A 14,249-nucleotide genomic window follows, 5' to 3' on the forward strand; every position below is an offset into this window, starting at 1 on the left:
TGTGTGTGTTTGTCTAGTGTATGTGTGTAAGGTGTGTGTGTGTATTTGTCTAGTGTATGTGTGTAAGGTGTGTGTGTAAGGTGTGTGTGTGTGTAAGGTGTGTGTGTGTGTAAGGTGTGTGTGTGTTTTTGTCTACTGTATGTGTGTGTGTGTGTAAGGTGTGTGTGTGTATTTGTCTACTGTGTGTGTGTAAGGTGTGTGTGTGTTTGTCTACTGTGTGTGTGTAAGGTGTGTGTGTATTTGTCTAGTGTATGTGTGTAAGGTGAGTGTGTGTATTTGTCTATTGTATGTGTGTAAGGTGTGTGTGTAAGGTGTGTGTGTGTGTGTAAGGTGTGTGTGTGTATTTGTCTACTGTATGTGTGTGTGTGTGTAAGGTGTGTGTGTGTATTTGTCTACTGTGTGTGTGTAAGGTGTGTGTGTATTTGTCTACTGTGTGTGTGTAAGATGTGTGTGTAAGGTGTGTGTGTATTTGTCTACTGTATGTGTGTGTGTGTGTAAGGTGTGTGTGTGTATTTGTCTACTGTGTGTGTGTAAGGTGTGTGTGTAAAGTGTGTGTGTATTTGTCTACTGTGTGTGTGTAAGGTGTGTGTGTAAGGTGTGTGTGTAAGGTGTGTGTGTATTTGTCTACTGTGTGTGTGTGTAAGGTGTGTGTGTATTTGTCTACTGTGTGTGTGTGTGTGTAAGGTGTGTGTGTATTTGTCTACTGTGTGTGTGTGTAAGGTGTGTGTGTATTTGTCTACTGTGTGTGTGTGTAAGGTGTGTGTGTATTTGTCTACTGTGTGTGTGTAAGGTGTGTGTGTAAGGTGTGTGTGTAAGGTGTGTGTGTATTTGTCTACTGTGTGTGTGTGTAAGGTGTGTGTGTATTTGTCTACTGTGTGTGTGTGTGTGTAAGGTGTGTGTGTATTTGTCTACTGTGTGTGTGTAAGGTGTGTGTGTAAGGTGTGTGTGTAAGGTGTTGTGTATTTGTCTACTGTGTGTGTGTGTAAGGTGTGTGTGTAAGGTGTGTGTGTAAGGTGTGTGTGTATTTGTCTACTGTGTGTGTGTGTAAGGTGTGTGTGTATTTGTCTACTGTGTGTGTGTGTGTGTAAGGTGTGTGTGTATTTGTCTACTGTGTGTGTGTAAGGTGTGTGTGTAAGGTGTGTGTGTAAGGTGTTGTGTATTTGTCTACTGTGTGTGTGTGTGAGGTGTGTGTGTATTTGTCTACTGTGTGTGTGTGTGTGTAAGGTGTGTGTGTATTTGTCTACTGTGTGTGTGTGTGTGTGTGTAAGGTGTGTGTGTATTTGTCTACTGTGTGTGTGTGTGTGTGTAAGGTGTGTGTGTATTTGTCTACTGTGTGAGTGTGTAAGGTATGTGTGTATTTGTCTACTGTGTGTGTGTGTGTGTGTGTGTAAGGTGTGTGTGTATTTGTCTACTGTGTGTGTGTGTGTGTGTGTGTAAGGTGTGTGTGTATTTGTCTACTGTGTGTGTGTGTGTGTAAGGTGTGTGTGTATTTGTCTACTGTGTGTGTGTGTAAGGTATGTGTGTATTTGTCTACTGTGTGTGTGTGTGTGTGTGTGTAAGATGTGTGTGTAAGGTGTTTGTGTAAGGTGTGTTTGTGTAAGGTGTGTGTGTGTAAGGTGTGTGTGTATTTGTCTACTGTGTGTGTGTGTAAGGTGTGTGTGTATTTGTCTACTGTGTGTGTGTGTGTCCAACGTTAGGAGGTGTGAAATGGGGAAAAGAAAATCAAAACACTTGAGGTGAAATTTAAGAGCCAGAAAAGAGGCCTCTTCAATAGACTGTGTTATAGGTGCCTTGTGTCCTGAATGCCACCCTCTTACCCCATGGGCCCTGGTCAAAAGAAGACTGCTATGAAGGGAATAGTGAGCCATTTTGAACACAGTCCACATATAACAGTCGTGTTTGATTGGGACTTGAATCTTTTTCTCTCTTTTCTATCTGACGATAGAAGATAACAGGTCAAAGGAATGCCCTTTGAACTACAGTGGGCCTCCAAGGAACAACACATTCAGTATGTTTTGAAATGGTGAGGTCAAAATAAAACAGCTTTCCAACAACACTGTGTTGACCCTCGGAATGAAGGTGGAAACCAAACTGTGTTCTGTTGTGTTTCCTTTCTTCCAATACTCTACCGTATAACGCCAATGTAATCATGTATTTTATAGGACTTACTAAAGGAGTGCTTTGTGAGTGCTGTATGTTTTTATTGGCCACTAGGAAGACCATTTTGTTCCAAGTCTCCTTACCAGTCTTTAAAGGTGGAATCTGTGATCGTGACAGCTGTTTTTACGTAAAATTCAATTGACATTACCTATTGATTGTTGAAGAATTTAACTCAAGCACAGCTCTTCATAAACAAACACTGATCTCATAGACTGTCCTGTCCTTCATTGCGTTCTATGAAGCTGAGAGTAGTTGCATTTACCTCTCCCTTCTCCCACAGCTTAATGTCCGTTTGTTGTTTTCACAATTTCAGGATTGAGTCTTTAGTCCTTACATTCGAAGCTAAGTAGCACTCCTACCAAATAACCATTCTGCATGTGTCCTTAATGGCATCCTATTCACTACACAGTGTACTTCTATGGGACCTATGTGCCCTGGTCTTAAGTAGTGCACTATGAAGGGAATAGGGAACCATTTGGGACACAGTCACTGTCTCTGGTATACGGTATGGTTTCCCTTCAGTGTTGGGGTCAATTTCCCCTCAGCTCCAGGCTGGAGAAGGAGACGCGGAGTCTACCTGTTCAAATGGAATTCAGTTCAGTACCTGAGACGCATGGAACCGAGATGGAATTGACCCCATCACTGTAGGCCCATGTCTTGTGTGTGTGTGTGTGTGTGTGTGTGTGTGTGTGTGTGTGTGTGTTTGTGTGTGTGTGTGTTTGTGTGTGTGTGTGTGTTTGTGTGTGTGTGTGTTTGTGTGTGTGTGTGTGTGTGTTTGTGTGTGTGTGTTTTTGTGTGTGTGTGTGTGTGTGTGTGTGTGTGTGTACTCTTTAACTAAACCATTGTTGGAAACTGGGGAAGGAATGACTGAAACGCTTCATCTTCTTCTTGTCTATTAGTGACACTTTGACCTGCTTCATTCAGATACTTCCATTTTGTTTTTACACCTGCTTCATTCAGATGCTTCCATTTTGTATTTACACCTGCTTCATTCAGATACTTCCATTTTGTTATTACACCTGCTTCATTCAGATACTTTCATTTTGTTATTACACCTGCTTCATTCCGATGCTTCCATTTTGTATTTACACCTGCTTCATTCAGATACTTCCATTTTGTATTTACACCTGCTTCATTCAGATACTTCCATTTTGTTATTACACCTGCTTCATTCAGATGCTTCCATTTTGTATTTACACCTGCTTCATTCAGATGCTTCCATTTTGTATTTACACCTGCTTCATTCAGATGCTTCCATTTTGTATTTACACCTGCTTCATTCCGATACTTTCATTTTGTATTTACACCTGCTTCATTCCGATACTTTCATTTTGTATTTACATCTGCTTCATTCCGATACTTTCATTTTGTATTTACACCTGCTTCCATTTTGTATTTACACCTGCTTCATTCATATACTTCCATTTTGTATTTACACCTGCTTCCATTTTGTATATACACCTACTCATCTCACATGTTTGTATTCAGTGCAGAAGAGGGCAACCCTACCTGCACAAGGCCAGTTTGGGTGCAGGGTTTTGTTTCCGCCGTACAACAACACAGCTGTTTCCAACTAGATCAGGACAGGCCTGGTAGACATAACCGGAAAGCAGGGGGACATCTGCTGATGTAAAAAAACCCTTTAGAAAATACATAGGATGGATTCATTTACTGATTGAATATTATAAATGTATGATTGTTGAAGTGATGTGTTACCGCTGGGATGGGTTGGGCTGGACCAAAACCCTGCACCCTAAACCGAAGCTTAAAGTACATAACATTGATGAGATTTGATTTAGAGAGCAGTGATAAGTAATATGTCCTCTGTATAGGTACTCTGTCCTGTGTGTGGGTACTCTGTCCTGTTTATAGGAACTCTGTCCTGTGTATAGGTACTCTGTCCTGTGTACAGGTACTCTGTCCTGTGTATAGGTACTCTGTCCTGTGTATAGGTACTATGTCCTTTGTATAGGTACTCTGTCCTGTGTATAGGTACCCTGTCCTGTGTACAGGTACTCTGTCCTGTGTATAGGTACTCTGTCTGTGTATAGGTACTCTGTCCTGTGTATAGGTACTCTGTCCTGTGTGTGGGTACTCTGTCCTGTGTATAGGTACTCTGTCCCGTGTATAGGTACTCTGTCCTGTGTACAGGTACTCTGTCCTGTGTATAGGTATTTTGTCTTGTGTATAGGTATTCTGTCTTGTGTATAGGTACTCTGTCCTGTGTATATGTACTCTGTCCTGTGTCCAGGTACTATGTCCTATGTATAGGTACTCTGTCCTGTGTATAGGTATTTTGTGTTGTGTATAGGTATTCTGTCCTGTGTATAAGTACTCTGTCCTGTGTATATTTACTCTGTCCTGTGTACAGGTACTCTGTCCTGTGTATAGGTACTCTGTTCTGTGTATAGGTACTCTGTCCCGTGTATAGGTACTATGTCCTGTGTATAGGTACTCTGTCCTGTGTATATTTACTCTGTCCTGTGTATATTTACTCTGTCCTGTGTATAGGTACTCTGTCCTGTGTATATGTACTCTGTCCTGTGTACAGGTACTCTGTCCTGTGTATATTTACTCTGTCCTGTGTATATTTACTCTGTCCTGTGTATAGGTACTCTGTCCTGTGTATAGGTACTCTGTCCTGTGTATAGGTACTCTGTCCTGTGTATAGGTACTATGTCCTGTGTATAGGTACTCTGTCCTGTGTATAGGTACTCTGTCCTGTGTATATTTACTCTGTCCTGTGTATAGGTATTCTGTCTTGTGTATATGTACTCTGTCCTGTGTATAGGTACTCTGTCCTGTGTATAGGTACTCTGTTCTGTGTATAGGTACTCTGTCCTGTGTACAGGTACTCTGTCCTGTGTATATTTACTCTGTCCTGTGTATAGGTACTCTGTTCTGTGTATAGGTACTCTGTCCTGTGTACAGGTACTCTGTTCTGTGTATAGGTACTCTGTCCTGTGTATAGGTACTCTGTTCTGTGTATAGGTACTCTGCCCTGTGTATAGGTACTCTGTTCTGTGTATATTTACTCTGTTCTGTGAATAGGTACTCTGTCCTGTGTATAGGTACTCTGTCCTGTGTATAGGTACTCTGTTATGTGTATAGGTACTCTGCCCTGTGTATAGGTACTCTGTTCTGTGTATATTTACTCTGTTCTGTGTATAGGTACTCTGCCCTGTGTATAGGTACTCTGTTCTGTTTATATTTACTCTGTCCTGTGTATATTTACTCTGTCCTGTGTATAGGTACTCTGTCCTATGTATAGGTACTCTGTCCTGTGTATATTTACTCTGTTATGTGTCTAGTCATTTCTAAAAGAGAAACATCACCCCGTTTGAGTAATGCCTCTCAAAACATTTACCTCAGGTCCATAAAATCAGTCGTGACAGTCAGCAATTGAGACAGAAACGGAACATGAAACACCAAATGAGGATTTATGACTGTTTCATACAGTACTTACTAAACACAGAGGAGTAGAGAACTGTTTCATACAGTACTTACTAAACACAGAAGAGTAGAGAACTGTTTCATACAGTACTTACTAAACACAGAGGAGTAGAGAACTGTTCCATACAGTACTTACTAAACACAGAGGAGTAGAGAACTGTTTCATACAGTACTTACTAAACACAGAGGAGTAGAGAACTGTTTCATACAGTACTTACTAAACACAGAGGAGTAGAGAACTGTTTCATACAGTACTTACTAAACACAGAGGAGTAGAGAACTGTTTCATACAGTACTTACTAAACACAGAGGAGTAGAGAACTGTTTCATACAGTACTTACTAAACACAGAGGAGTAGAGAACTGTTTCATACAGTACTTACTAAACACAGAGGAGTAGAGAACTGTTCCATACAGTACTTACTAAACACAGAGGAGTAGAGAACTGTTTCATACAGTACTTACTAAACACAGAGGAGTAGAGAACTGTTTCAAACAGTACTAATAAACACAGAGGAGTAGAGAACTGTTTCATACAGTACTTACTAAACACATAGGAGTAGAGAACTGGTTCATACAGTACTTACTAAACACAGAGGAGTAGAGAACTGTTTCATACAGTACTTACTAAACACAGAGGAGTAGAGAACTGTTCCATACAGTACTTACTAAACACAGAGGAGTAGAGAACTGTTTCATACAGTACTTACTAAACACAGAGGAGTAGAGAACTGTTTCATACAGTACTTACTAAACACAGAGGAGTAGAGAACTGTTTCATACAGTACTTACTAAACACAGAGGAGTAGAGAACTGGTTCATACAGTACTTACTAAACACAGAGGAGTAGAGAACTGGTTCATACAGTACTTACTAAACACAGAGGAGTAGAGAACTGTTCCATACAGTACTTACTAAACACAGAGGAATAGAGAACTGTTTCATACAGTACTTACTAAACACAGAGGAGTAGAGAACTGTTTCATACAGTACTTACTAAACACAGAGGAGTAGAGAACTGGTTCATACAGTACTTACTAAAAACAGAGGAGTAGAGAACTGTTCCATACAGTACTTACTAAACACAGAGGAATAGAGAACTGTTTCATACAGTACTTACTAAACACAGAGGAGTAGAGAACTGTTTCATACAGTACTTACTAAACACAGAGGAGTAGAGAACTGGTTCATACAGTACTTACTAAACACAGAGGAGTAGAGAACTTGTTTCATACAGTACTTACTAAACACAGAGGAATATAGAACTGTTTGATACAGTACTTACTAAACACAGAGGAGTAGAGAACTGTTTCATACAGTACTTACTAAACACAGAGGAGTAGTGAACTGTTTCATACAGTACTTACTAAACACAGAGGAGTTTAGAACTGTTTCATACACTTACTTACTAAACACAGAGGAGTAGAGAACTGTTTCATACAGTACTTACTAAACACAGAGGAGTAGAGAACTGTTTCATACAGTACTTACTAAACACAGAGGAGTAGAGAACTGTTTCAGACAGTACTAATAAACACAGAGGATTAGAGAACTGTTCCATACAGTACTTACTAAACACAGAGGAGTAGAGAACTGTTTCATACAGTACATACTAAATACAGAGGAGTAGAGAACTGTTTCATACAGTACTTACTAAACACAGAGGAGTAGAGAACCGTTTCATACAGTACTAATAAATACAGAGGAGTAGAGAATTGTTTCATACAGTACTAATAAACACAGAGGAGTAGAGAACTGTTTCATACAGTACTTACTAAACACAGAGGAGTAGAGAACTGTTTCATACAGTACTAATAAACACAGAGGAGTAGAGAACTGTTTCATACAGTACTAATAAACACAGAGGAGTAGATAACTGTTTCATACAGTACTTACTAAACACAGAGGAGTAGAGAACTGTTCCATACAGTACTTACTAAACACAGAGGAGTAGAGAACTGTTTCATACAGTACTTACTAAACACAGAGGAGTAGAGAACTGTTTTATACAGTACTTACTAAACACAGAGGAGTAGAGAACTGTTTCATACAGTACTTACTAAACACAGAGGAGTAGAGAACTGTTTCATACAGTACTAATAAACACAGAGGAGTAGAGAACTGTTCCATACAGTACTTACTAAACACAGAGGAGTAGAGAACTGTTTAATACAGTACTAATAAACACAGAGGAGTAGAGAACTGTTTCATACAGTACTAATAAACACAGAGGAGTAGAGAACTGTTTCATACAGTACTTACTAAACACAGAGGAGTAGAGAACTGTTTCATACAGTACTTACTAAACACAGAGGAGTAGAGAACTGTTCCATACAGTACTTACTAAACACAGAGGAGTAGATAACTGTTTCATACAGTACTTACTAAACACAGAGGAGTAGAGAACTGTTCCATACAGTACTTACTAAACACAGAGGAGTAGAGAACTGTTTCATACAGTACTTACTAAACACAGAGGAGTAGAGAACTGTTTTATACAGTACTTACTAAACACAGAGGAGTAGAGAACTTTTTCATACAGTACTTACTAAACACAGAGGAGTAGAGAACTGTTTCATACAGTACTAATAAACACAGAGGAGTAGAGAACTGTTTCATACAGTACTAATAAACACAGAGGAGTAGAGAACTGTTTCATACAGTACTAATAAACACAGAGGAGTAGATAACTGTTCCATACAGTACTTACTAAACACAGAGGAGTAGAGAACTGTTTCATACAGTACTAATAAACACAGAGGAGTATAGAACTGTTTCATACAGTACTTACTAAACACAGAGGAGTAGAGAACTGTTCCATACAGTACTTACTAAACACAGAGGAGTAGAGAACTGTTTCATACAGTACTAATAAACACAGAGGAGTATAGAACTGGTTCATACAGTACTTACTAAACACAGAGGAGTAGAGAACTGTTTCATACAGTACTTACTAAACACAGAGGAGTAGAGAACTGTTTGGATGCAACCACAATCTGGAAAGCCCCTATCAAAAGCCCATGGCTGATTCCCAAATGGCACTCTATTCCCTATGTAGTGCACTGCTTTAGACCAGAAACCTATGGGATATGAGGGGAATAGGGTGCATATTGGGACGTCGAACTGGCACTGTTCATTTTGACACACAACAAAGCATCACATGATACAGGGGAGGAATGTGATTACATTATTACAGACCCGTCATTAACCCAGCACAATAGAATGTGATTACATTATTACAGACCTGTCATTAACCCAGCACAACAGAATGTGATTACATTATTACAGACCTGTCATTAACCCAGCACAATATAATGTGATTACATTATTACAGACCTGTCATTAACCCAGCACAATAGAATGTGATTACATTATTACAGACCTGTCATTAACCCAGAACAATAGAATGTGATTACATTATGACAGACCTATCATTAACCCAGCACAATAGAATGTGATTACATTATTACAGACCTGTCATTAACCCAGCACAATAGAATTTGATTACATTATTACAGACCTGTCATTAACCCAGCACAATAGAATGTGATTACATTATTACAGACCTGTCATTAACCCAGCACAATAGAATGTGATTACATTATTACAGACCTGTCATTAACCCAGTACAATATAATGTGATTACATTATTACAGACCTGTCATCAACCCAGTACAACAGAATGCGATTATGACAGGTCTTCACTCTCTCTGGAGTTGACATGCTAAAGAGAAGTGAGAGAGAGAGAGAGGGAGAGAGAGCGACATAGAGTGAGAGAGAGAGAGAGAGAGGGAGAGAGAGCGACATAGAGCGACATAGAGTGACAGAGAGAGAGAGAGGGAGAGAGAGGGAGAGAGAGCAACATAGAGTGACAGAGAGAGAGAGAGAGAGAGAGAGAGAGCGACATAGAGTGACAGAGAGAGAGAGAGAGAGAGGGAGAGAGAGCGACATAGAGTGACAGAGAGAGAGAGGTAGAGTGATATCAAGAGTATGAGCGACATTCCCTAGACAATTCCTAATCCACTTAAGGACGGTCTATCCTAACTTCCCAGATTGAGTGTCCCAGAGGAGAATTCACATTAAGAAGCGATGAACGGAAATTATATACACTCTGCAAATGTAGGTCAGGGTTCTTTCTGTGGGATTATTTAAGATAGCCTTTGACTATGTAGGGTTTCAGATGTTTTGGGAAGATGGCCAGGGACTCTGCTGTCCTAGCTTCAGGGGGAAGCTGGTTCCTCCATTGGGGTGCCAGGAAAGAGTACAGCTTTGACTGGGCTGAGCGGGAGGTTACTTAATGCTGGGGTGAGAGAGGGCCAGGTGATCAGAGGTGGTAGAAAGGAATATTTTGGTTGTAGGATTGTGTTCAATAAAGGTCATCACATCACTCGTTGGCCTGATTTCTCTTTCTCTCCCACCCTGTCTCTCTGTCTCTGTCTCTGTCTCTCTCTCCCCCTCTCTCTCTCCCCTCTCTCTCTCTCTCTCTCTCTGTCTCTGTCTCTGTCTCTCTCTCTCCCCCCTCTCTCTCTCTCTCTCTCTCTCTCTCTCTCTCTCTCTCTCTCTCTCTCTCTCTCTATATATATATATATATATATATATATATATATATATATATATCCTGTCTCTCCCCCTCTCTCTCTCTCTCTCTCTCTCTCTCTCTCTCTCTCAATTCAATTCAATTCAATTCAAGGGGCTTTATTGGCATGGGAAACATGTGTTAACATTGCCAAAGCAAGTGAGGTAGATAATATATAAAGTGAAATAAACAATAAAAATTAATAGTAAACATTACACATACAGAAGTTTCAAAACAATAAAGACATTACAAATGTCATATTATATATATACAGTGTTTTAACAATGTACAAATGGTTAAAGTACACAAGATAAAATAAATAAGCATAAATATGGGTTGTATTTACAATGGTGTGTGTTCTTCACTGGTTGCCCTTTTCTTGTGACAACAGGTCACAAATCTTGCTGCTGTGATGACAGACTGTGGAATTTCACCCAGTAGATATGGGAGTTTATCAAAATTGGATTTGTTTTCAAATTCTTTGTTGATCTGTGTAATCTGAGGGAAATATGTCTCTCTAATATGGTCATACATTGGGCAGGAGGTTAGGAAGTGCAGCTCAGTTTCCACCTCATTTTGTAGGCAGTGAGCACATAGCCTGTCTTCTCTTGAGAGCCATGTCTGCCTATGGCGGCCTTTCTCAATGGCAAGGCTATGCTCACTGAGTCTGTACATAGTCAAAGCTTTCCTTAATTAAGTTTGGGTCAGTCACAGTGGTCAAGTATTCTGCCACTGTGTACTCTCTGTTTAGGGCCAAATAGCATTCCAGTTCGCTCTGTTTTTTTGTAAATTCTTTCCAATGTGTCAAGTAATTATCTTTTTGTTTTCTCATGATTTGGTTGGGTCTAATTGTGCTGCTGTCCTCTCTCTCTCCCTCTCTCTCTATCTCTCTCTCTCTCTCTCTCTCTCTCTCTCTCTCTCTCTCTTTATCTCTCTCAATTAGATCCTATACGTTCTTATTTGATGATCCCTTCCTCTCTTTGCTTTTCTGCCTTCTCTGTCACTCATCACCCTCTCTCTATTTCTTACTGTCTCATTCACGTCCTCTAGCCCTCCCTCTCAATGAACAAGTGGAACCTGTGGTATTTTCTCGAGTATGTAACACAACACTGCGCTCTAAGCTAACCACAATGTAATACTGCATTAAAATTGCATGGCAGGGTGATATCGATTGACCCATGCCAGGAATACATCTTAAGTTACATGCAGGTAAGCAGCTAGGATACATTACCATTGCTCTACAAGCAGGTAAGCAGCTAGGATACATTACCATTGCTCTACAAGCAGGTAAGCAGCTAGGATACATTATCATTGCTCTACAAGCAGGTTAGCAGCTAGGATACATTACCATTGCTCTACAAGCAGGTTAGCAGCTGGGATACATTACCATTGCTCTACAAGCAGGTTAGCAGCTAGGATACATTACCATTGCTCTACAAGCAGGTTAGCAGCTAGGATACATTACCATTGCTCTACAAGCAGGTTAGCAGCTAGGATACATTACCATTGCTCTACAAGCAGGTAAGCAGCTAGGATACATTACCATTGCTCTACAAGCAGGTTAGCAGCTAGGATACATTACCATTGCTCTACAAGCAGGTTAGCAGCTAGGATACATTACCATTGCTCTACAAGCAGGTTAGCAGCTAGGATACATTACCATTGCTCTACAAGCAGGTTAGCAGCTAGGATACATTACCATTGCTCTACAAGCAGGTTAGCAGCTAGGATACATTACCATTGCTCTACAAGCAGGTTAGCAGCTAGGATACATTACCATTGATCTACAAGCAGGTTAGCAGCTAGGATACATTACCATTGATCTACAAGCAGGTTAGCAGCTAGGATACATTACCATTGCTCTACAAGCAGGTTAGCAGCTAGGATACATTACCATTGCTCTACAAGCAGGTTAGCAGCTAGGCTGAATCATCAGTGATCTACAAGCAGGTTAGCAGCTAGGCTGAATCATCAGTGATCTACAAGCAGGTTAGCAGCTAGGCTGAATCATCAGTGATCTACAAGCAGGTTAGCAGCTAGGCTGAATCATCAGTGATCTACAAGCAGGTTAGCAGCTAGGCTGAATCATCACTGATCTTACAAGCAGGTTAGAAGCTAGACTGAATCATCAGTGGGTGAAGCTAGGTTGAATAAGGCCTGTGGCCCGGTTGAAGCTAGTCTGAATGAGGCCTATTTTCTGGGTGAAGCTAGACTGAATGAGACCTATTGTCTGGGTGAAGCTAGACTGAATGAGACCTATTGTCTGGGTGAAGCTAGACTGAATGAGACCTATTGTCTGCGTGAAGCTAGACTGAATGATACCTGTTGTCTGGGTGAAGCTAGACTGAATGAGACCTATTGTCTGGGTGAAACTAGACTGAATGAGACCTATTGTCTGGGTGAAGCTAGACTGAATGAGACCTATTGTCTGGGTGAAGCTAGACTGAATGAGGCCTATTGTCTGGGTGAAGCTAGACTGAATGAGACCTATTGTCTGGGTGAAGCTAGACTGAATGAGGCCTATTGTCTGGGTGAAACTAGACTGAATGAGACCTATTGTCTGGGTGAAGCTAGACTGAATGAGACCTATTGTCTGGGTGAAACTAGACTATGGTATCACATAGACCTCAACAAAAGGACTGGGCAACAAGGCTGGTATTCAAAGCCTTAATAAGGACAATTGTCTCTGTCTCTGTCCATCATTCTAGAATGTCTCTGTGGAGTGAAGCCAGACAGTCCAAACCACTCGCTGCTCCTTCTACGGCCAGTCAGTACTTTCATCAGCCTGCCTATCACAGCTCATTATGAGTAGCTTTGAACCAGGGACTCCGAGCATGATTTCACCCTCAATTAGAGACTGTATGATCAACTGTGACGCAGCAGCTAATCATAAGATAGCCAGAACATTGTGTGTGTGTGTTGTGTGTGTGTGTGTGTGTGTGTGTGTGTGTTGAAGGCTCACGTCAGGGGGTTGTGAGCCAGGTTATGGTAAATTGGGACAGACTTACGTGAGATGGTGGAGTAATGTGAATTTTCAAAAGCTACCTTTTATCCTTGTCATTGTCCATTAGAACTATAGAATCTGATACAGAACTTAAAGAATTCTATTACTTCATCTCCTTGTCATCCTGTTTTGATTGGCCCAAATTAAATCTGATGTATGATGTACTGTTTACCAAAATACACACAGCCTTAATTACTTCTGTGTGTGCTGTGTGTTTGTGTTAGTGTGTGTGTGTGTGTGTGTGTGTGTGTGTGTGTGTGTGTGTGTGTGTGTGTGTGTGTGTGTGTGTGTGTGTGTGTGTGTGTGTGTGTGTGTGTATGGTGTGCCTGTGTGAGTATTGTGACAGCAATAAACACATTTTATTTACTGTTTCGTTGTTGTTGTGCTGGCATCCAGACACACACCAACATACACAAACAGACAGACACGGCCCACACAAACACAGCACAGATGGCAGATTCTAGAGTTGGCAAGGGCCACGGGAAATCACACCTCACTATACCATCCTGGGTTGACCACATATAGCGATACTACCTGTGTGTGTGTGTGTGTGTGTGTGTGTGTGTGTGTGTGTGTGTGTGTGTGTGTGTGTGTGTGTGTGTGTGTGTGTGTGCGTGTGCGTGTGCGTGTGTGTGTGCGTGTGTGCGTGCGCGTGCGTGTGCGTGTGCGCGTGTGCGTGTGTGTGTGTGTGTGTTTGACTGTGTGAGAGAGATCCTTGTCTCCCCAAAAGTCCTGGATCAGCTATGCCCTGATATAGTATAAGCTTCCTGTCCTCCACATCCCAACCACAACCATTCGGAAGTCACAACACAAAACTTAAAGGAATCGGCCTGGTTAGTTCATCCTACTCCCTGCGGTGAATCTACGTTATATTTCCTTGATTCCTCGCGTCCTCTCCCCTTTCCTCCTTCTCGAAACGTATCGGAGGAACTTCGGATCTTCTGATCCTATGTGCTTTGGGAAGGAGACGAGGAGATGTGAGGAATCAAGGAAATTTCAATGAATTTCGCTGCACATCATGGATGCTGGATGATGGGGTAAAATCTGAGCTGTCCTG

This window comes from Oncorhynchus clarkii, unplaced genomic scaffold (genome assembly GCF_045791955.1).
Source record: "Oncorhynchus clarkii lewisi isolate Uvic-CL-2024 unplaced genomic scaffold, UVic_Ocla_1.0 unplaced_contig_5650_pilon_pilon, whole genome shotgun sequence".
NCBI lineage: Eukaryota > Metazoa > Chordata > Actinopteri > Salmoniformes > Salmonidae > Oncorhynchus > Oncorhynchus clarkii.